This window comes from Alosa alosa, unplaced genomic scaffold (assembly GCF_017589495.1).
Source record: "Alosa alosa isolate M-15738 ecotype Scorff River unplaced genomic scaffold, AALO_Geno_1.1 AALO_1.0_unplaced_11, whole genome shotgun sequence".
In the NCBI taxonomy this organism is placed as follows: Eukaryota; Metazoa; Chordata; class Actinopteri; order Clupeiformes; family Clupeidae; genus Alosa; species Alosa alosa.
The window spans coordinates 1-20,894 of NW_025962223.1; the positions used below are offsets into that span (position 1 = coordinate 1).

A 20,894-nucleotide genomic window follows, 5' to 3' on the forward strand; every position below is an offset into this window, starting at 1 on the left:
ATAAACACACACACCTGTATGTGATCATAAACACACGCAGCTGTATGGGATCATAGACACACACACCTGTATGTCAACACACACCTGAACACACTGCTTGCTGCAGCACCTGTGACCTGTCAACCAGGAGAGAAATAAACTTAATATCAGCATGATGAAATAATGTGTCAGAGTTTTATTTTCAGAATAAGAGTTTTCATGGGTCAAGTGGCAGAAGTAGGCATCACAGAAAAGAAGTCAGAGTGTGTGTGTGTGTGTGTGTGTGTGCTGTAGGACTCAAATAAGCGTTCATAGTATGTCACTTTACATCACATTGAAATTACATTGACCCCGACTACTCACTCATGTTAGAGCGCCCCCTTCTGCCCTGTGTGAAACTGTGGTCAGGTGATTAACTGCAGCTAACCCTGCTGACAGGAGCTCCACAGCGCCCCCGTAGTCAGATAGAGAACTGCAGATAACCCTGTTGATAGGAGCTCCACAGCGCCCCCGTAGTCAGATAGAGAACTGCAGATAACCCTGCATAGGAGCTCCACAGCGTCTGCATTTTTTGTCCCACATTCCCTCCAACTGTGGGGTATACTACGAAGCACGTTAGACATATCTAGGCTATGTAGACATATTGAGGCTTCACAAAGCCTTGATTCAGGGGTATACATTACATTACAAAGCCTTGATTCATGGTAAACAGGTTTTATACAATTCTCAACAATTTTAGGACATTAAAAACATTAGTACAGTAAGAATACATTTGGCAGTTACAGTACTTGTCAGTTTAAGATTTGAAAGTGCTAGGATCAGCAAGACTTTACATTTACATTACATTACAACATGACTAACAACATAGTAAACAGTTTAAGTTTTAGAGCAGTTCTCAACAATTTTAGGACAATTTTAAAACATTAGAGTACAGTAAGAATAAGTGCATCAGTGAGTGCTGTTTTTAACAGTTACTTGTCAGTTTGAGACGGCTGGTGAGTGCTAGGATCAGTAAGACTTGTTGTAAGTGTTGCTATGAGAGGAGATGTTCTCTAAAGAGCTGGGTCTTCAGGAGTTTTCTGAAAATGGAGAAGGATGTCTTTGCCCTTGTAGGAGCTGGCAGTGTGTTCCACCAACGAGGAACAACAGATGAGAAAAGTTTGGATTGGCTTGAGCGTACCCGGTGGTAGAGCTAGGCGTCGTTAGTCTGAGGAGCGCAGCGGTCTGGAGGTAGCGTATGTCTGTATGAGGGCATTCAAGTAGGTGGGAGCAGAACCGGAGACTACTTTGTAGGCAAGCGCTAGAGCCTTGAATTTGATGTGGGCCGCCATAGGTAGCCAGTGTAGCGGGTTGGTTGTAGACCAGGCGCGCCGCCGCGTTCTGGATCATCTGAAGTGGTTTCACTGCACAGGCTGGGAGACCTGTCAGGAGGGCATTGCAGAAGTCGAGTCGTGAGATGACTATTGCCTGAACCAGAAGTTGGGTAGCATCTTGAGTCAAGTAAGTCCTGATTTTCCGTATGTTGTAGAGTGTGAAACGGCATGACCGGGCGACTGAGGCAACATGATCTGAGAAGTTTAGTTGGTTGTCGAGAACAACTCCTTTCTTGCAGTTTTCCTCTCCGCAGATTTCTTGCAGTCCTGGTAGGTGAAACAGACAGGGAGTCAAATTTGATGTTGATCTGGAGGTGGTGTGCCTTCATCCATGTAGCTATGTCTAAGAGGCAATCCGAGATCCGTGCTGAAACCAAGGGGTCATCAGGTGGAAAGGACAGATAGAGCTGTGTGTCGTCTGCATAGCAGTGGTATGAGAAGCCATGCGAACGGATAATCTGTCCCAAGGAGGTGGTGTAGATAGCAAAGAGAAGGGGGCCCAGCACTGAACCCTGGGGGACCCCTGTTAGAGGAGTTCGGTCTCATACCGAACTACTGAGGTGCCTGAGCCCGGGGAAGGCCTGGCTGACGCGCTAGATGTTAGAGCTACTCTCACTTGATTACCCTGTGCTAAACAAACGCATAAGACAACGGTTGATGCTGATAATCCAAAGTGGTCCATTTATTCCATCAGTAGCAATACAACGGCGCCGCGCGCAAGCGGTCAAAAACCCTTTGCCCTTCCGGGTCAGACACCTGCCAACAACATAGTATTTGCTACCTTTATACCCTAGACATGCGCCACCCAGTGTTAAACAAAGGAACAACAATCTGAACACAGCATTTGGCTCTTACAACCCCTGTGGTGAGATGGTGAGGTGCAGATAGCTGACCAAGCCATGATACGTTAAACGAGCGTCCTGTGAGGTAGGATTCAAACCAGGAGAGAGCAGAACCGGAGATTCCCATGTTAGTGAGTATAGAGAGAAGGATGCGGTGATTAACCGTGTCAAAGGCAGCCGATAGGTCAAGCAGAATGAGTACTGATGACCGAGCGGTCGTGCGCCCTTCTTTAAGGCTTCTGTTACAGACAGCAGAGCTTCTGTTACAGACAGCAGAGTTGTTCTGTGAAAGGAAGTCAGGACCTGTTTGGGAACGTTCAAGACTGATTTGGATCCAGACAAGGTTGTTCTGAGAAGGGGAAGAAGCTTTCAGGAGTCATTTTAGAAACTTCGGAGGTTCGAGGCATTGATGTGTGATAGCGTGAATGCTGAAAAAGATGTTCCAGCAGTCCAGCGAGCATGTGGGTTGTAGGAGTCTAGAAACTTCATCTGAATCTGAAAAAGATGTTCCAGCAGTTAGAGGTTGTGGGCATGTCAGATGCGTTGAGTGGGCATGTAGAATTGACTGCTGATTGCCGCCACTTTGTTTGTAAAAAAATGAGGCGAGGGTATCAGCAGTAAGGCTGGATGGAGGAGGAGGCAGCTGAGGGTTGAGTAGCGATTTGAAGGTTGAGAAAAGTTTTTGAGTGTCTGTAGCGCTGTTGATTTTGTCATTGTAAAAAGCCGTCTTAACAGCAGTGATGCTGGCTGAGAAGGAGGTCAGGAGTGTCTGGTAGTTTGAGGTCATCAGTTAGTTTGGATTTGTGCCATTTCCTCTCCGCGGCTCTGAGTTTGGTGCGCTGTGATCGGAGGGTATCATTTAGCCATGGATGAGAGTGTTTGGATCGAGCTGGCCTTGTGGTAAGAGGGCACAGCTCGTCTAGACATGAGCTCAGTGTGGAGCAGAGCGAGTCTGTGGCCTCATTAACCTCCAGAGAGGAGTGTGTTGAGTGGAGGTAGACCGGAGGCAACCACAGAGGAAAAGTGCGTTGGAGACAGGTTCCGGATGTTGCGGCGGAACGTGACCATCGGCTGAGGAGCCGGAGGCTGTTCTGTCAGGCTGACGTTGAACTAGATGAAGAAGTGGTCAGAAAGATGGAGAGGCATCACCATGAGGGTGTCTGTGCTGCGGTTCCGAGTGAAGATCAAGTCAAGCTCTTTGCCAGCTTTGTGAGTCGGTGGGCTTTGAACCAGTTTGAGGTCAAAGGAGTGGATCAGGGCCAAAAAGTCCGCTGAGCCTGGGGCATCTAAGTGGATGTTCATATCGCCGAGAACAAGAAGCGGACAGTCATGCTCAGGGATGGAGGACAGCAGAGTGTCAAGTTCGTCCATAAAGTCGCCTAGTTGGCCTGGAGGGCGGTAGATGACCAGCACGTAGAGTTTTGCTGGGGCGATCACTGTGATGGCATGGAATTCGAATGAGACATATTTGTTTAAAGGCAGTAGCAGGGTGAATTTCCATTTGTTGGAGATCAGCAGGCCCGTCCCACTTCCTCGTCCAGATGGGCCAGGGGTGTGGGAGAGGGTAAAGTTAGTGGAGAGTGCAGCTGGGGGGTGGCAGTGTTCTCTGGTTTGATCCAAGTCTCAGTGAGAGCAAGGAGTTCCAACGAAAGGTGGTTGGCATAGGCAGCTATGAAGTCTGTTTTGTTGACTGCGGATTGACAGTTCCACAAGCCCATGGAGAAGGAGGTTTCTGTAGGTAAGGACCGTTTAAGTTGCTGGAGGTTAAGCAGATTTCTGCCCCTTTTGGCATGATGCCGTTTTCTGCGATGGCCGGTGATAACAGATATGGTGGAGTGGCACATTTTTGCCTTTGTCGGCGCCTGTGCTCGGTGAACTTGCACAGGTAAATTTGCTTGTCTTGACCGCGTCCGTCTTACACGAGGACGGCTGAAACGAGCGCTGACGCTTATGCTGACACTTCAGCAACAGCCTCTATTGTTATGCTGACAGGAATTGCATGCAGCTGTCCTCGTGTCTCACTAATAATGAATCAGCGTAGACCTCCCTCTGACGTTCGCACAGCTTAGATTGTTCAAAAGGGTGTTAATTACTGTCAACTGAAAGTCCGCTCGCTCACACAGACCGAAACTCGCAGTTTCAAGTAGCCTCCTCCCTCAGCTGTTCCCAAACGCTGCAACAACTGGTGGCAGTGATAGTTCTACCGTTAGCTAGCTCATGTTAACACATTCAGTTAGTTAAATTCAAGTTGTCTGTAACGTTAATGTTACCACCAAAAACCACCCAGTAAGTTACATGGCTATAATATGAAGCTACCCTGAATGAATTAATATGTTGTTTGGCATGATGATTACCGTATGTGTGAAGAGACTACTTCGACTGTAGAACTATACATTTGCTGACACACATGCTGCACTACCACGAAGCATTTAATTAACGTTAGCATACCAACCGTCTGCTAACGTTAACCTAGCCAGCTGTTGGTATGCTAATTTTAGTTTGTTGTAAAAGTTGGTTTTGTTTCTGTTCAGCAGTTCATACCCAGTGAACACAGAACTATGTTTTTAAGAGTCTGTCTTTGTGTAGATTTAACATTAACATGAGCAGTAATTGTAAGTTAATGTTAGCTAACGTTAGCTGGCTTGAATGACAATTCTTAACCTGCTTAGGCTGAACGAAATTGGCAGGCAGAATATCCATTCATATCACGAAGGGTATCTCTTTGTGTACTTTTAAAATCCGTCTGAATAATAATAATAAAAAAAGTTAAAAGCAGATACATACCTTCCAAAATCGCCTGATTTCCACTGCATGTTGACAGCTGCTGGACTGCATGGACGGTTGAACTCTCAAATAACTATGCAGCTGTGTTAAAGTTACCCTGGTGCTGGGTAGTGTGCTCACGTCAGGTGGGGGAGAGGAGGGGGGCTGTCCTAAACTATCAACCCAACAAGCTGGGTTACAGAAAATAACCCAAAATGAGTAAAAACAACCCCACACAATGAACCAACAGTTTCAACTCAGCGTTTGGGTTGAGAAAATAACCCAGCATTTTTTAGAGTGTAGCTTAATCTACACTGCAGTCATTTTTTGTGTCTAACCTATAACATCAAATAAATCAGTTGTCATCAGTTGTTGTATGGTATGCACGTCCACAGTTGGATATTTGCACGCACAGCACTATTAAAGCGCATTCGAGATCCAAAATGTTAGTAGAGGCGGAGCTCCATCTGTAAGAAATATGACAGAATCCTACACGTGAGATAACTTCGTTTTTAAGACAATTGATTGGTCAGTGGGCGGTAGATTACACGATTTGAGAACTTAGGGCGCATTCAAGGCACTTCGGAATGACAAGGACCGCCCCTGTGATTATGTTGTTTTTCCGACTGCCAGCGTTCATGTGCTTTGATGCGTGCCTATTCATGAATAATCTTAAGCATGTTATGTCTGTGTATGTTACTTGGTGTTTGTCCACAATAAACAGTTTATTGTCATTGAAATATTGTCAGTCAATCAAAGTAGCCTACATCAATATATAAACATAATATATTAGGCTTATTAATATAGCATAATCATGGCATGTCATTTCCCCCTGCAGTCCCAATTTCAGTAGCCTCTCTAATGTTGTGGTAGCCTAGTTTGGGGATGTTTAACATAGGCCTACATTTTAAACACTCATCACTTCACCCTGCATGTAAATGTTCCTAATTGTATGACTGGGTTGGTTTGTACACATGGTTTTAGGATATGAAAAGTCATTATTGGTCTTGTCATTGGAATTCATGTTCTATAGAGTTGCTAAGGGTCATGGAATTTGTCATGGAACTTCGTAAAGTCATGTAATTTGACATTTCACTTATGGGAACCCTGTCTACAATATATCATTATCATTATTATTATTATTATTATTATCATTATTATTAATATTAACAACAATAGCAAATATGTCATGGTTATTAGTAGGCTCATCATACCAGTAGTAGCATAGTACACTTCTCACTCTTATAATGCTACTGTTTCTGCACTACAATGGTACTGTCACCACACTGCACTGTACTGTACATATGTCTTCATGGTTCATACTGAATATCCATATTTATCCTGTCTTCTTTTAATATCTTCTGTTAATACACAGCATATATCCATATTATTCTTACTACTCTTATGTTACTGGTACTACATTTCACATATATACTTGTTCATATTGCTCATACTACATGGCCATATTCATTCTGCTCTTATAAGGTGACTGTTAATACACTGCATATATTTATATTCAATTTATATGACTAAACTAAAGCACCCTCTGGAAACCAACTACTACTGTCTAAATTGCACTATATGTCTTGTACTGCATATGCTACCTGTGTGTACTAGTATATAACATTGCACTCTTCTGCTTTTCTGCACTTGCACATGTTTAATGTAATGTAATCTAATCAGAGGTAATGTAATGCTTAAAGCAAGCTACACTATCTCTTTTGGCCCTGTCATGAACAATAAGTTCCGGCTTGCGAAAAAGTTCCGGATGACGTAATAATCACGTTCCGATCAGCTGTTAATTTCTAGGTGTATGTCTCTTAGAATCTTCGTGAAACACGGTCTAAACACGTATGAAAAAGGGAGAATTTAAGTCGTCAGTGCGAAATAGATAGCCTAAATTTGACACTGTATAGGGGAGAAGATGGAATATGTATCTGGTGAAATACAATTAGCCCTCTCTTTCGTTTTAAGGTTTTATTGAGCGCCACGCAGCACGTCAAACTTGTAGCCTATTTTACCGCGTCTGTGACCAATATAAGCTAGCCTAGGCCTACTTGGGGTTGTCTGAAGCTAACTATCTGAAGCTAGGCCTGCTTGAAAACACTGAAATAGCCTTGGCTACTGTCATGTTGGATATTGAGTTTCGTTATAAATGTATCTTTAGGCTACAAATCGGTTCGCTAAATATGCCAACCTGTTCGTAGGCTACTATAGGCACTGTTCATCTTCCTCGTCCACATTATTAGTCAAACTCTCAATACCCGTTATAACGTAAGCTACATTTCCAGTTGGCTACTCAGTTGGCTTCAGATAATCACAAAGTGCCTTTATGTCGCTTATGGGAAGGAAGACAGTAACAATGTTGTCCTACCTCATAACGAAGTTCGGCCTTCTGCATTTTATCTCAAAACACAGAGACTAAACGTCATCTTTGCAGTATACAAGTAATGGCAAATGTGGTGTTCAGCTGGTTACATTTGCGTCAGCAAAAAAGTTGGGGAAGCATTGATTTTGCAAGGTGCTAGTCTAGTTATTTCACACTGGAGTTGGACTACAGCAAAACTATCTTAGGAAGAAATCTGTGTTCATATAGTGTCGTACATAAACTCAATCACTAAGGTATCAGACGCTTTAGTATTGTGATAAAGTGCAAGAAATGTTAACCTGGGTAGACTATTTCATTCAGGGCCAACACAGGTGTAGTAGTACAGTATGCAAGTGTCTCAACATCAACAATAGTAAATACACGTACATTCATTAGTAGGCCCACATGCATATAGTTTACTAATCCCCAGACAGCATGTGTGTAACTTAAATCATAAGACATTTGTCATGGTGCACATGGTGAGACCACACCAAAAGTGAATTTGAACAAAAAGTAATTTATTACATACATTTGGTGGAAAAAGTTACAAAATAAGAGGGAAACCAAGTATGTAGTGCAAGTCAGCATTTGTAGAAAAAAATGAGAGCCACTGCAACACTGCCCACTCTAATGTTTCTCATGTGTCAAAGCGAATGAATAATTGCCATTAACAACTTACTGCCAATGCAATTACAACATATTTATAAAATACACATTTTAATAAACATAATCATAATTAGGCAAGAATTACTCAAATGTATGGTCTTTTTATTTCACAAAATAAAACCACAATTGATGTCTGGGCCAGGAGGTTCCTCTTTTTGCTGGCATTGGTGAGCGGGTTCAATGCATATCCTCTCCTCCAAGCTGGCTTGGTTGTGCAGGTGTTTCAGTCCAGTCCTCTTCTCAGGCAGCACCAGTCAACTAACCAACATCTAAGTTAAAACTGTTTCCCAAAACTATCATACTTACATAGTACTTTGTAAGTCTTGACCATGATAGTATCCAAAGTTCAGTAGTCTGGACTAAGGTGGTCATTACATATAGTAGCCTAACACGCGGACTGACACCTGCAAATAACAGACTTACAGTAATGATGTATGAAATCATCTCTCTCTCTTTTTTTTTTGTAATTCAGGGTCATCAAGTTAATTCATTGGTTCATATAGGCCGACCTTGTAAATTAACGCCTGCTTTGAATTCACTTTTAAACATTAGTCATTTAAATGTGCTGGTGAAACTGTTGTATACTCTATTGTTATTTACCCTCTATTCACTTGTTTACACCGTCATCTCTGTGCAGTGCAATAAGGCTGATGATAGCCTGCGATGTGCAGCACATGACAGTCAGCTGTCCAAGAGTTCGAATCTGGATTGAAATAGTTATTTTGACTACAATATTCTCACCATTGTTTACCTATAAGTCTATCTATTATGCAGATCATATTATCCCCCCACTCCATGACAAGGTTAAAATCAAAGGCTACATATTCTCAACTGACTGATCAAAAGCGTGCACCTTGTATTATTATCTGCAGATGTGTGACTTTTACTTGTGTGCACGTGGCTGCAAATTGGCTTTCAAATAATATATTTTATGCCTAAGCCATTTTAAAATATGGATGTATGGTGGTTAGAAGTGTATAATATCAACCAGAAACTTAAATCCGTTTATAATTATCAATTTGTACACAAATCTGGAGTTAGTGCAGTCTTTCACATGAAAATCCCCTGAAATTTTTCTACTATGCTTCTACCACAGGTCGAGAGGTATAGTTTGAACTAGCTAACTTTACGACTAGGGTTGCAAAGGGGCGGAAAATGTCCGGTAAATTTCTGGAAACTTTCCATGGGAAGTTAAAGGAACCGTATATAAGATTGTGGCCAAAACTGGTACTGCAATCACTTTAAATTACTGTAGAGCGGTGTATCCCGTCCCCCTCCCCCTGACTGGCAGAACTGGCAACCAGGATGCCGAAACACTACTGACTTCGTGATTAGTAGATAGGTGGAGGATGGCGCATCAGGCCAAAACAAAACATGACAACATCAACATCAGTTGAGGGCTGCAACTTCACTTTTTAAATGACAATATCTTGGCTGGACTACTGTTGTCAGTGATATAAGCAGGGTTCTAAATTAACACCCACCAACCCACCAAATGCGGGGTTCAAATTTATTTTGGCGGGTGTTAATAAAAACGTACTAGCCAGTTTGGCCTGTGATGCATGAGGCATTACATGCATGATGCATTAGGCTCTGTTCTTGGTCATATATATTGGCTGCACGCAGTTTGCTGTGAAACCAGCGTGTGAGATGATGGAAACGAACGGAGCGTTTACCAGAAAACACAAGAAATTAGAAGTACGAACGGAGTCAGAGCAGGGAGCATAGACTGAAACAGGAGGGAGTTAGCCAGTAAAGTAAAGTAAAATGTACATAACGCATGTACATAACACGTCACGAAATATTAACGCAATTAACGCATTGTGTTTACCTATTTTCTTTGTGGGGGGCTGATGTAATGTAACGGAGGCCGCAAAACCTTGAAGCAGCAAGATGGTTTATTTAATTTATTGTCTATGGAGTTAGGTGAAGATGGAACGTGAGGAGGTTGTAGGCGAAAATGTTCAGTTTTAAAAAGTTGCCTGATTAGTGATCACCACCACCAGACGCATAACGCACTATGCGTAGGTCACCGAGAGACAGAGGAGAGACCAACATTTAGCCAATAAATAGTAGATGTACGGCAAACTGTTTTTCACTCTTGTTAGAGAAGTATACAATGTCAACATGCACCAACAGCATGTTACATAAAGATGATACTTTTCGGGTCCTCTCTATGAAGATCCAACTTGAACGTAGGCCCTATGCTACTCCATTTAATTGAGAACGCGTCTGAGCACGCACGTGAGAGAGAGTGAAAGCGAGTGGCAGGTTCCAGCTGGCTTGTCATTGTTGATGATAATTGATATTTCCTTTTTATTAGGTTAAGATTAAACTAAATGCGGCAGTAGTTGGGACAGACTTATGGGGGCGAGAAGAGGAATGAAGCAGGGGATGAGGATATCGACAGAGAAATAGATAGATAGATATCCCAAACATTATATGAAGTGTTTGCACTTTCTGTGTATATTTTGTGGTATGTATTCATGGCAACAATGTTAAACGTTTATAGATTAAACTGCTGGCTTCATTAGTCCATCATGCCTGTTTCATTCGTCCCGACCGTGGAATGCTTGAAGCGACAGTAGACAGTGAGGGTCATTCAAATCATTTGTAAATATAGGCTAGTTAGTTAATTTACTCGCATTTGGCAAGGCGAGTGCATGCCTATTTTAAACCCTGTAGCAAGTGACAGCGCGTCACTCCTTACGCCCTCCTATCAGTTCCTATGGCCACTTGGACAGTGCGAATGCAAATGAAAAAATGGTTTTGGGGGAGAGTAGTTAGTAGAACTGATTTAGAAGTGGACTGTTCCTATAACTACATTCCTGTAAAGCAGCACCAATGTAGTGCAGTGTTCCTACCCAAACAGCAACTTCATATGGCTATTTTACAAGCGATAAAACCTACTCTGAGTGATGTTTGTCCTATTAAAAGTTTGTGCCATCAAAATGATTTTGGAAACGTTATTTTAAGGTAAATACAAATACTCTTTAGGGGGACTTTAAATGACACATGTATACACGTTAATTCAAGGCAGTCATTAGGCTGTAAATGCTATTAGTGTCTCCCTATGTCGGTGTAATAGAAGAGTGTCAGAGAAGCACCTACACTTTCTATCTGTCAGGGACCTGAAATGTGCATGTGGACTCATGCACACACATACACAAACATTTATACCCAGTTGAGGATGCTGGGAGATCACTCTCCGCATCTTCTTTCTGTAGCCTGTAACTGCCTATACAGGTATTTCTTTTCGATGGCCATCCCTTCATGGTCCTTGCTTCATGGTCAAGGCTGTGATTACTCATTCTTCTCTCTCTCCTTCTAAAATAATGAAGATTAGATTAGATTCAACTTTATTGTCATTGTGTAGAGTACAAATACAGGGACAACGAAATGCAGTTTGCGTCTAACCAGAAGTGCAAAAAAGCAGAAAAGTGCAATGTGACACACAGTATAGACAGGTGGTGCAGTATAAGCAGTAGAAGACATATAGTGCAGTGTAGACAGTAGTATACAGTTAAGAAAGTGGTATGGTTTACAGTAATATAAATTAAATATAAATATGTGCAATGTATTAGCAGTAGCCTTATAAGAGCAGGATAGATATGGATATGCAGTGTGAGCAGTGTATGAATATCATGTACAGATATGTGCAGTGTAGTCGCAGTAACATTATAAGGCTAACAAAAATAATACAATATAGATATACAGTATGCAGTATATTAACAGTAATATTATAAAAACAGAATAAATTTGGATATTCAGTATGAACCGTAGACAGATATATAGACAGATATGTGCAGTATAGTAACAGTCAACATTATAAGTAAGTGTATGCACATTAAGAACAGTAAAGAGCTGTAGAATATAGATGTATAAACTTAAGTGTAATTGCACAATGCATATTTTTACGTATAAATAGAATACTATGGATGGTATAGGGTAGTGTAATTGAAGATAAAAACATGTTAATAAATCATAGGGCTTAATTATACCACATATAATATTCTTATAATATATTCCACATCCACATAATCTTTATTTACACCATGCTCACTGGAGGACTGAAGGCATGAGCTCACTTGTAGCAAGTGTGTAATAAAAAACCTAAGATTAAACGTAAGGCATAGGCTACCAGCTTGCCAGCCAGCATTGATTATGGGCAGTCTGGATGGATGGATTGATAGACAAATTGATAGACAAATACTTTATTCATCCTGAGGGAATTTTAACTAGGCTATTTCATTCAAAACCAAGACATATTTGCCCTTTCTTGTTTGTCAAATAGTCTAACACGAACTAAGAAACTATATTTCTAATTCAAACAGTTTAGATTGTCCTAAAAACATTAAGCTATCTGCTAATGTCAACACGACTAGCAAACAACAAAAGTCACCAAATAACAAGCATTGCAAATGTTACGGTCATGCACACATTGTGGAATTGCTGATAGGCCTAATAACGCCGTAATAACCAGAATAATTTGCAATTGCAACAAATAAAATTACTTTATTACCTGAGCTGATCTACGAGCTTCTGGTGTGGTAGTTCTGCTGCTCCGCATCCAGATCCAGATGTAACGTTACGTTAGCAAGTTGAGTGAGTCGATCTTCCGTAGTAAAACAAAAACATACGTTTAAAACCTACCAACCAAACCACTGTAAAGCCTATATGTAATGTCTATGAGAAAATGTTCAAATATAAAATCGGTGCCTGAACTGCAGAAGTATTACACTGAACGTAGGTTGGTAGGCCTATTCCTGTAACGCAAAGCGTGCCGTCAAGCAAGCCATCAACCCCTTGTTGCTGAAGGACTCGCACGTTTACCGCAGTAGGATTCGGTGGTCACAAAGCATAGACGTCACAAAGGGGTAAATGGATCGTCCAGCGACAGCAACAGTCATAGCAACGACGCCAACATTTTATGAGAAACATTTTAATGTGAGATCGGAACGTGATTATTACATCATCCGGAACTTTTTCGCAAGCCGGAACAAATTGTTCATGACAGCCCCTTCCCACTAATAATGTAGTGTTTTTTGGGGGCCAAGCAGCGAAGCTGCAGGCACCCATTGAGTTAGTAGCTTTTCCTATTATTATTATTCTGCCATTGGAGTCTATGGCAGCCCATAGAACGCCTGGCTAAAAAGTTCAGATTTTTTGGCAGAAAGTTTCGGGACACTCCACTGACCCCTCACGCTCATTTACGGACCTCTAATCCCAGCCGTCTATCGCCACCAACAGGTCAAAATCTGGCCCCCACATTGCTGCTTGCAGCTATATTTGTAAGTGGGTTTGGACAAAACCACCATAAATAATGCCGACAATAATAAACAGTACAGTCGTATATGACTGTAGAAAATCCATGAGTTGCAAGGTTAACATAATAGGCACATCTATTATGAAAATGAGTTCATGCACACCAAAGCATGTTGTCTGATGTGCATGTAAGAGAGGGTCATGCAGCATGTCAGCATGTAAGTAACAAAAAACTAACTAATGCCAGTAATTACAAACTGATTCACATTATCTTTGCCTGTAGATACTGCTGACCTAAATGTGAGCTAATTCCTTTGAAAAAGGACATCTCTTGTAACATTCAATCCTTTCCACTCATTTTGGTTGGAATACCATGTGATATATTTTTCTCTCTCTGAAGGAATGTACTCGCTCTCCATCTCAGTATCCCTACTAACATACTGAAGACTGGCATTGAATGGGAATTGTTGATGGAGATGGATGAGAAGACCTTTCAGCGACACCTTCACGTCACAAAATCCCAATGTCAGTTCTTCATTGAACAACTTGAAGGAATTGGTAGACCAGTTATGGGTGACATGAAGAAGGTGCTCTTGTTCCTTTGGTACATGGCCAACCAAAATTCATTTAGGGAGGTGTCAGACAAATTTGACATTTCCCAAGGTGATGCCCATAATGCTGTGATGGAGATGTTGGATGCAACCTGTGAACTTGCTTCCACATTCATCACTTGGCCCACAGAATGTGAGAAGCAAGTGAATGCAGTGCTATTCCATAGAATTTGTGGAATTCATGGCATTATAGGTGCCATAGATGGCTGCCACATTAAGATACAGAGGCCGCCATGAGAGGGGGGGACTATCTTAATAGAAAATCCTTCTATTCAGTGCTGTTACAAGGCATAGTTGATGATAGGAGAAGGTTCCTTGATATTTTCGCTGGGCCCCCAGGGAGGGTCCATGATTCTCGAATGCTGAGGGCTTCTCCTTTTCTGGACAACTGGAGACAGTCCAAGGGTGACTTCAGGCTCCTTGGAGACGCTGCATATATCAGTCCATGGGTGACTGCAGGCTCCTTGGAGACACTGCATATATCAGTCCATGGGTGACTTCAGGCTCCTTGGAGACACTGCATATATCAGTCCATGGGTGACTGCAGGCTCCTTGGAGACACTGCATATATCAGTCCATGGGTGACTTCAGGCTCCTTGGAGACACTGCATATATCAGTCCAAGGGTGACTTCAGGCTCCTTGGAGACACTGCATATATCAGTCCATGGGTGACTGCAGGCTCCTTGGAGACACTGCATATATCAGTCCATGGGTGACTTCAGGCTCCTTGGAGACGCTGCATATATCAGTCCAAGGGTGACTTCAGGCTCCTTGGAGACACTGCATATATCAGTCCATGGGTGACTGCAGGCTCCTTGGAGACACTGCATATATCAGTCCATGGGTGACGTCAGGCTCCTTGGAGACACTGCATATATCTTTTCTGGACAACTGGAGACAGTCCATGGGTGACTGCAGGCTCCTTGGAGACGCTGCATATATCAGTCCATGGGTGACTTCAGGCTCCTTGGAGACGCTGCATATATCAGTCCATGGGTGACTTCAGGCTCCTTGGAGACGCTGCATATATCTGTCAACCCTTTTGTTCTCACCCCTGAGTGTAGCTGACCAGCAGCTGAATGCCAGAATCAGCCGTGGCAGAGTGGTGGTGGAGCAGGCCTGGACTGCTTAAATGCAAGTGGAGGAGGCTCAAGGAAATCCAAAACAGCCGCATGGATGTCATTGTGAAAATCATTGTGGCAGCATGCACTCTGCATTATATGTGTACTGGGTTAGCGGCCGGAACATGTGATGAACACCGTAATGGATGTCCCAGGTTAGGGGACGACAATCCCTAACAATTAGTTACTGTATGTGTATGGATGTGAGGAGAAAGAGATGACCTGGAATGAGTTCAGAAGAAGGTAGAAAGGCAAACACTTTCTGATGACATAACTGCAATATTTTCTGTATGGCCTTTATTTTTTGTGCCTTCATCTTTTCCTTTAGGTGTTTTACATCTTCTGTGTGTTATTTCTTGACATGTATATCAAAAACAAAATGCTCCACTTTTCGATGGCCTAAAGACAATAAATGAACAAAACATGTCACTAAATAAATAACTAATACAAACATATCACTTTGTTTTAATTACAAACTGAGAAATTCCTAAGTAAGACAGTGTCTTAGTTATTGTCTTACTTTTACAAAGAACCAAATTATAACAGTACCCCTTATTCCCACTACTTCTCTATGAGACCTTGCATCAGGCGTTCAAAAGAGGCCTGAGACTTTTGCAGATATTCAAGCATGCCATTGTGGCGTCTCATTCGCTGCTTCTGCGTCCTGCAGAAACTCCAGGAGCTCTCCCCCTTGCCCCTTTCGCTTTCTCTGCGACGTGGCCGATCTGTTGTCTGTGTGAATTCTGGGCTGATTTAGTGAGGGCCTGTGGTCTGACGACCTGAACTCCCTGCTGAGTTCCAATTACAGGAAAGTCAATGTCGTGTTGAGCTCCAATCAACTCATTCATCTCCTTGAAGAACTGGAATTTCATTGTTCCTTGTCCTGTTGAATTGTTGTTGTCCTTCACTTTTTTGAAGGCATCAATCAGGGTTCCCCATTTTCTTGCCACTCTCTCCTGCTCGAACTGTACTTTGAACTGCTCAGTCAGCCTTTTTGACATTTCCTCCCAGAAAGCCTTTCTGTGGCCTCTGGACTTTTTGACCTTGTCGCAGAGGTCCGCCAGACTTCGAGGGAGGTCCGAATGGTCGTTCAGGAGGTGTTCACGCATCAGATCTATCAAGAATAGAGTTTGTTGGGTGGTGAAAACATCATGCTGTCTCAAAGTGGTGGGGGACTCTGATCTGCAGCTCTGACCTAAAACAAAAGAAGCTCTTATTTAATAGTGAGATCTTCCCAATATGAGTTTGGTGACAAAGGGTTATCCCTTTTTAAAGATGCCATTGTCAAATCAATGAGTAGGACAGTTGATCAATTCTGTGATATGTGGTATTACTACATGTGTGAACTATTTGGAATAATCCCCCTGCTGGATGCATCCCATGTTCCCTACATTACATCTTGAATTTACCCTTGGGGATCAATAAAGTATCTGTCTATCTATCTATCTATCCATTACAACATCAAACCTATGAACTGGCTTAAAAATATCAACACCATGTCAGTGACTAGCTGATTCAATTCCATCCTGTAGCAGGCCTTTTGCAGTAGAGATAATGACTCCCTATCCCTATCCATACAGGGCCGGCATTCCCATCATCTTGTGATAGACTATGCATGACCTAATGTGTGTGTGTGTGTGTGGGAGAGGGAGAGAGCGTGTCACCACCTCCACCATGCGAGCAGCATGGTCAGATCTGCCTCAAGGCCAAGGCCGAGTGGAGAGAGAATGCCCAGCCTCGGACTAGGCCTACTGTCATTCTCATTGCGACTCCCCACACTGCCTCTACGTTCCCCCTAACTGTCCTATGAGAACTTTGACCTCGTCTAACATACCCAGTGGCATTAGACAAAGGCTCCACCACGTTACTGTTGCCGCGATGGCGGAGAGGCACACGTCCAGAAGACAGAAGCTAGCGCTACATGGACATTAGGCTACCTCCAGCCTCGTTCGCCACACCACTAACACCCTGCTAATTTCCCGATGAAAACTCCAAACCCGTGAAACATTATTCCCACCAGTGACATTGGGCAAACAATTCAACGTGAAAAAAAACATGAAGCGCGATTTAATATGGTAGGCTATTACATCTTGTAAGTCTCAGCTTTGCTAGGAGAGAGGTAGACGGAACATGAACACGCATTAATGACTTGTTCTACAACTACACAATCAACTTCATTCACCTCATATTTTCACGCATGTATGAAATCACGTCCTACAAATTCATTATACTAATGATGAGTACACATGGACATTTATACCGGACTAGGATGTGCTGCTTTCACATCTACGGTGTCATTTTCTTAATAAACTAATACAACGTTTTAATGGGCATATCCCGTATCATATTGTTCAAAACATCATCAGAGTATAGGCCTAGGCTAGCCTAAGATAAATTGTTCAAACCATATTGTTTCAAAATATTAAAAACTAATAAAAGCCAAAAATACTAAATGAATCGCAATGCATGCTGAGAAGCAAAACTCAACATGAAATAAAGTACATGAAACATAACTAGAATGCATTGACGTTATATCCACTGGTTTTCTTGGACCTGCTGTGATCAAACAGGGACAGCCTATAAATGTAAGCCTATCTTCCTGGAACTACGGAGCCCCGGATATGTCATGGGGAAAAAAAATAATAAGTTGTGGCCACGAAATAGCAATTTGTTCCCACAAAATAGTAATTTGTGGCCACGAAATAGGTAGGCCTATAGGCTGTGCACTTGACAGCTGGATGAGCAAATCAAGCGCAACTCCTCAAACAGGAACAGTCGCTGTCACACAATGGACAGGGATAGTATGGTAGAGTGCTATTTTAGGCAGAGAATGAAATACAAAGACATTTTGAAAAGCCTGGCATTGGAGGGATTCATTATTAGCGAGAGGCATCTCCACAGACTATTAACAGCCAGGTCGCTGCAACGGCGCGAAGGGTACGACTTGAACGCGTGTCTCTCGTTTGTGTTTTTTTATATGGCGGCCGTGAACATTTCCATTAAAACATACATCAGATAGCTGGAGGTGAATCTTCATTCCCCCCCCTCCTCACTCTCACTTTTCCCCATCCTCATCTCATCTCACGCCTTCTACCCACACACCCATCACTGTTCCATTTCTTTGTTATTATTTGCATATGCGGCTGATGAAATCATATATCGGGCACTTCTATCTTTTGTAAAGCGTCGCTGTCGCAGAGGTGCTCCGACCCGAGGACCTGTGCGAGATAGATGGACGGTCAGGAGCAACGCCGAGGATGATGGAGAACCGGGACAAATGAAACACTTTTTAATGAAACGTAATTTACAAAGACATTGTAAAACACTGAAAGTTAATATTTTGTCACTAGCAACCTACATCTGTCCTCTGTCAAATAGAGCATTTACACCTCTGAACAAAACCGTTTAAAGAGTTATTTAGGAGAAGTCGAGCGTCGTTATGTTTTCATTCGTCCCTCCTGGCTGAGACAAATGAAACAGCATGGGGACGAATGAAACATACAGCTTAAATTATGTAAACTTCCCACAACTTCAATATTTGACAACATACCATGAATGGTACTTCAAGTATGTGTTATTTTAGATAGATTGCTGCTGGGCTATATGTCTTGGTTCATGTCATGTCTGTTAACAACTCATTGCCGCCATGGTGATCTTGTGCCCCGTGGTTATGGAAATAGCAGTGGCGATGCACAGACATTTTGGGGGCAGGTGCTCAGGGGGTACTTTTTAGCCGCATTAGAACACTTAATTATACATAAAAAAAATACACGCATTACGTTGAATTAATTTGACTTGTGCTGCAATTGAAGTAAATCAATATACAATTAAGACAATAAAGAGACCAAAATGTGTTAATTTATGTTGCCTAACAAAACCTATACAACAGAAAACGTTTGTCTTAACACATAGATTTGCAATTGCAAACTCTACCGAAATTATGTGTGGCCTATGTGGTCGTCCTCACGTTATCTGTCATTGACTTGGGCTACAGCGTAAAGCTTTATCAGGTGACCAGTCGGCTAAAAACGCTTAGTTGTTTGATGCTGAGACATTGTACTGCACAACAAAATGATTACACGTTGGGCTTAGAGGACAAACTGTACGATTTTACTTGATCTGTAAGACAATAAAGAGACCAAACAGTACGAGAAGGAGTTATAGTGGGCTGCTGACTGTTGTCATTACATGAATGCAGATGGGCATTTTTCACAGGTAGGCCTAATGGGGAACTTCCCGTTTCTTCTGTCACAAATGAATGTGTTAATACATGTTGCCTAACAAAACATATACAACAGAAAACGTTCGTCTTAACACATAGATTTGCAATTGCAAACTCTACCGAAATTATTTGTAGCCTATGTGGTCGTCCTCACGTTATCTGTCATTGACTTGGGCTACAGCGTAAAACTTTATCAGGTGACCAGTCTGCTAAAAATGCGTAGTTGTTTGATGCTGTATGAGACATTTTACTGACCGCCGTCATGCTATCCGGCAAAAGATTCTTTGGACGCCGCTATTTATGGATTTCCGGCTCCCATTGAGTTACATTGAACACATGTAAACAAAACGTCAATTATGTGCTCAAACTAACGCCGCTGACTTATGAAAACCACCATTCCACTTTGATACGAAACTACATAATTGTAAAACATTTATACAACAAAAATCACAGAATTTGGATCAAGTAATGTGGAGAAATCTTATGCAAAGTGTCAACCCCTAACAATGTGCCCATTGCCCAAATGTATGGTCGACTAATGTCGAATGTCAGAGTAATGACATTGAAAAAGGTACCTTAATGATACACTTTAATTTATAAAGGTACGAAGTATAAAAAGAAAAACACAATTTATCATATGGATTACCCAAATAATTGGTAACAAAGTACATTTATTCGAGGCCACATCTATTCCCAGAACTATAATGGGTGTTAAATATTCCACAACCACTCGATGGCAGCATGACACAACACATAAAGTACACCTACGTGTCGCTGCGACCTGAAGGATGGCGTGGTTGAATATCCACTTCTCCTGCACTTCGGGTCTAATAGCGGGTGAATTGTATGACCACCAGATGACGCCATTTCACTGCACCTCGGGCCTAATAGCTGCTGTAACTTCGTTTAAGTAATAAGCCTCGAGGAGCCGACGGTTACACTTGTTTTAGGGGCGTTGTTAGCCACGCTACGCAAGCCTGGGAGGCTACAGGAAAAGCCCATAGGCTACAGTCGCGTGTGTTTGTGGTGATTTATTCCATGTATTAACAAAATAATAATGTAACATTAAAGAAATAGCTTACATAGATAAAAACTAAATAATTACACCAAAAAGTAAAAAGCTTTATCATTGATATATAAGCTTACTGAAAATCAAATATAGGCCTAGCCTACAATTGTGTTCCACAGACAATATGTCTTACAGATAATAACAACAGTAAGAACATAGGCTAACCTAAGTCATGGCGACCGAGAGGCTTAAGTCTTATGTTGGCCTATGACTAACGACCCTAGGCTACCAAGCACATCTGTGTCTCGACAGTGAAATAGCTCCAATATTTAATTGTGTAAGCCAATAAATATATGCTAACATGAATCTCATCAGTCACCTATAGATAAGGGTTAAGCTATAACATATGCTTAGGCTATAATACAAAAAAATAGGGTCATATCATATAATGTTGACTTATTAAGATGGGGGAGAGTGGACATATTACACTGAACTAACTGTTCATTGTTGAAAATCAATCAAAAGTTTGTAGTTGATCCGGATGTCATTGGTCGCAAGGACTGTTAATGGGTGTATCCTAATTGGGACCTTGTTACAAGTTGGTCTTTCAGCTGCTAATGCAATCAGTGGCCATCAGAAAACATGTTAGACAACTGAGGAATGAGATGCCACAC

At 42.0% G+C, this 20,894-nt stretch overlaps 1 long non-coding RNA gene across 1 annotated transcript; it reads right to left on the minus strand.

Annotated features, from left to right (window-relative positions):
- Positions 1 to 10,450: 10,450 nt before the first annotated feature.
- On the minus strand, positions 10,451 to 12,803 carry LOC125290116. The gene is made up of 3 exons (XR_007192755.1): positions 12,731 to 12,803; positions 12,514 to 12,606; positions 10,451 to 11,318 (listed from the first exon to the last, which is right to left on the minus strand). It is a non-coding gene; the product is annotated as an uncharacterized LOC125290116 (long non-coding RNA).
- Positions 12,804 to 20,894: the final 8,091 nt, after the last annotated feature.